Raw genomic sequence first — 4,303 nt, forward strand, 5'->3', positions numbered from 1 at the left:
AAGTAGACTGTGTGCTATATTCTCATGGAGTGAATAATGCCATCAGTTGATCATATTTATAAAGAAACACAGACTCAAAGGAGAAAGATGAACATTTAATTTTAGGAGAATGGACTCAATCCCATCATTTTGCACCGGGCAGCTTTGATCTTCTTGCTCCTCATGCTGTAGATGATTGGATTCATCACCTAAGGCACTGGGGAAAAATATGAGAACTAGACCTGATGTTTAGCTGCAGGTGGGTTTTAGGTAGGCTAAGAAGCCAATGCTAAGCAACAAGGAGATGACACAGAGGAGAGGAAGGCAGGTGGAGAAGGCTTTACCCCAGCCCTGCTCATACACTCTACTTTTATTTCCTGTATACGTACAACTTATAATGGTTACGGAGCGAATCATTCCAACTAGGAACAGAACTTTGGATTTTCAACTTCAATTGGAAAGAAAGAAAGAAAGAAAGAAAGAAAGAAAGAAAGAAAGAAAGAAAGAAAGAAAGATGTCAGATTCTCAGCTGGTGAAAATCATCCAGAGCTTCATTGAAATTAAAGGGCCGGTACACCGAAAATATGCCTAGCTATTCTGAAATCAATGGAACTGTATCAGTTTACAACAGGAGCTGGCCCTTAGTTTTTAGTGGCTGACTCTGGGTACCTCATCATATAAGTTGCACTCTTGTAACGAATCCCATGGGACAAAGAGCTGAGAAAGTGCTGACTGTTTAGGAACTTTTGTCTCCTCTTCCATTTCAATTCACAGGCAAAGAAAGTGGATTTGAAACTGTGTAAGAGACCAGATCCCCAGCTGGCATAAATCAGCCATAGTGCCACTGAAATCAAAGGGCCAGATACTTAGTGGGCAAAAATATCCCCTACCTACTCTGAAGTCAACAGAAGTGTGTCAGTTTACACCAGCTCATGGTCTGGCCCTTAGTTTTTAGTGTTTGCCCTGGGTACCTCCTAATGACCAACTTTGAACACCCAGGGCAGCCTCAGTTGTCGGCTCCTCTGGTGGATGCATCCCAACATGTTTGCCGCCCCGCCCCCTCCCCCCCCAAAATCTTTGCTTCCCCGAGAGGTAATTACATGGGGTTAATGAAGAAACAGGCTATTCCCAGCCAGCTGAGGTCCTGGTGCCACTGGGCTCTGAGCTATTGTAGGTCACATGTCTGTGCTACAAATACCTAGGGACACCCTGTAAATACCTAGGGACACCCTTTGAGCCACAGCCCTGGCTTGTTTATATCCTTGCAGGGATGTTGTCATCGTGTGAGGTCCACGGCAGGCCATGTTCCCCCTCTTCGGGGACAGGGTTAACTAGGGCAGGTTGTCAGAGTGGTGTACTCCAGAGGTGAGATCAGAGCTGGGCTCACAGCCCCGGGGAGCAGATTCAGCTATGGACGTGTGGCTGGGATTTGGGGCCATCACTCAATGTGTAACCAGGTGGCAGGCTTTCTACCTGGTGTTGAGGTGGAATCATTATTGACCCAGTGCCACTTAGGATGCTGGGGGAGTCCGTCAGATTTCCCCGGGAAGTGGAAGTCAGGCTGTGCTGGCATTTTAGTACTTTAGGCTACATCTAAAGTTCAAGCCAGAGGTGTGATTCCCCTGCTCATTTACACACACATGTGCTAGCTCTTATTGAATATAGACAGCAGAATAGATGTGGAAGCAGATATGCTGATTACATAGGGACTAGTTTTAAGCAGGTCTATACTCAGCTCAGCCATCCCTCTGCTGCTGGTACTCATGCTCCAGTGCCTACCCTGCTATTTATATTCATGCTAGCTCGGCGAGAGCTACCTTGAGTATCTGTGTACAAGTGCGGAAATCACACACTAGCTCATAATGTAAACATGCAATAGTTTCATGACAAGCTGTGACCCTAGTCTTTGTAGCAACAGGGCAATGCCTCCTGTATGGAACTGGTAGATTTGTGTGGTACTTGGTCCATCCTTCACACTGCATCTTTATCAAGCTGCCTCTTGGGCCAGAAGGTGTAAAATGATGCTGCTGCATTGACTTTAAGAGAGCGATTCCAATGTACATGAGTGTGATAATGACCCTGATGTGTATGATTGTCAGAGGCAAGAAGCACTCACGATTCCCAGTCTGTGGAAAAGACGAGCGCTGTGCACCTTGGACACGCACATCAGGAGATGTTATTAAGATGAGAATCAGGGTCATTCCCATTGTCACACTGATCCTGACCAGTGACTATCTCCTTCCCTCCACAGGGAGGACACAATGTACCGATAAGGAAAATGTCCAATCGAACGACCGGGGCCGAGTTCATTCTCCTGGGGTTCTCTGATGTTCGGGAGCTGCAGCTTTTGCACTTTGTGGTCTTTCTGGTGATTTACCTGGAAGCCCTGCTGGGGAATCTTATCATCATGGTTGTAGTCCTCGACAACCATCTTCACACCCCCATGTACTTCTTCCTGATGAATATCCTAGACCTCGGCTCCATCTCTGTCATCATCCCCAAATCCATGGCCAATTCCTTATTGAACACCAGGTCGGTTTCATATTCTGGATGCATCACCTAAGTCTTTCTCTTCATCTTCTTCGATTCAACTGATGTTGCCTTACTGACCATCATGGCATATGATTGATACGTCGCCATCTGCAAACCGCTGCACTATGAAAGCTTGTATCTAAATGTCAGCCAGGGCCTGGATCAGTGGTCTTCTCAATTCTGCAATGCTCATTGGGAACACGTTTACAATATCTTTCTGTGGAAGCAATGTAATAAATCGTTTCCTATGTGACATACCCCAGCTGCTCAAGCTCACATGCTCTTACTTCTACCTCAGTGTAACTGGAGCTATTGCCTTGAGTGTGTGCTTAATCTTAAACTGCTTTGTTTTAATAATTGTGTCATATGTTCAGATCTTCAAAACAGTGCTGAGAATCCCCACTGAGCAGGGCTGGGGTAAAGCCTTCTCCACCTGCCTTCCTCTCCTCTGTGTCATCTCCTTGTTGCTTAGCATTGGCTTCTTAGCCTACCTAAAACCCACCTGCAGCTAAACATCAGGTCTAGTTCTCATATTTTTCCCCAGTGCCTTAGGTGATGAATCCAATCATCTACAGCATGAGGAGCAAGAAGATCAAAGCTGCCCGGTGCAAAATGATGGGATTGAGTCCATTCTCCTAAAATTAAATGTTCATCTTTCTCCTTTGAGTCTGTGTTTCTTTATAAATATGATCAACTGATGGCATTATTCACTCCATGAGAATATAGCACACAGTCTACTTATGAACACTGGGGTATTTACTTGCAAATATCTAGACAAACACACCAGTCAATGGAGTTAATATAGGCTTACATCAATGTAAAAAGTTAAATCTCTCTCTCTCTCTCTCTCATAATTCACAATCAAACAGAAATCTGTCTGCCACATTGAGAGTATGTGATAGAACAAGGAATGGTCATATTTATATTCCTATTCAATCATACACTCTACTTTTATTTCCTGTATACGTACTGCACACAGCCATGCACAAAGATAGTATTCAAGTAATTATTATTACTATTGACATTAGGAGCCAGCAAATTCAGAAATCCTTCTTCAGGTTTGATGTGACTAGATTTACATTGGACAGTACATGGAATACCAGGTCAGTGCATGTAATGGCACTTTTCTACTTATACCAAGATTGGAATAAAATTATCCGAAAAGTAATTTACATCAGTGCTCATGTTACTATTGAATTTAGTCCCAAATCTCTGGGACAAGACTTTGTCAGTATTAAATCAATTATATCAATGGAGCTGCTCTTCACTGGCATGGGTCTAGAGGAGATAGGAATCTCACCCTTACATCTCTGTTGTTGCAATTTCTCCAGGCTGCCTTCAGACGTATTTATATTCTTTGGTGTCTTAAGCATTGTCAAAATCCTGATCCCTTTGAAGTGAATGGATAAATCTCATTGACTTCAATGGGATCCAAATTTGGCCTCATTCTGCAGACTGATTTTGTCTATAAGAAACAATGGAAATCTTTCTCTTCAAAAAAGCATTTCCACCCTACTGAGTTTAGGCAGAACGTGGATTTATTTATTTAGGTTTAAAACAATTAAAAGACGCTTGTCAAATGTCTAGGTTCCCTAATACATCATGACTAATACCATTCAATCCCAGCGGCATTAAAATAATCATTGAAACCAGAATTCAGCTATCCGGACAGCTCCCGAAATTCTTTTCCACCTCTTCATCATTGTGGGAAACAAACCTTAAGCTGTCCCCAAAAAAACCCATTGACACCCTGAATACATGACGAAACTTTTACACCTCCATCAAACCAAAC

The 4,303-nt window shown here is 43.3% G+C and overlaps 1 pseudogene; it reads left to right on the forward strand.

Moving 5' to 3' along the window:
* Positions 1 to 2,257: 2,257 nt before the first annotated feature.
* Positions 2,258 to 3,023, forward strand: LOC128846075 (olfactory receptor 14A16-like; annotated as a pseudogene).
* Positions 3,024 to 4,303: the final 1,280 nt, after the last annotated feature.

Source organism: Malaclemys terrapin, chromosome 12 (genome assembly GCF_027887155.1).
Source record: "Malaclemys terrapin pileata isolate rMalTer1 chromosome 12, rMalTer1.hap1, whole genome shotgun sequence".
Classification (NCBI taxonomy): Eukaryota; Metazoa; Chordata; order Testudines; family Emydidae; genus Malaclemys; species Malaclemys terrapin.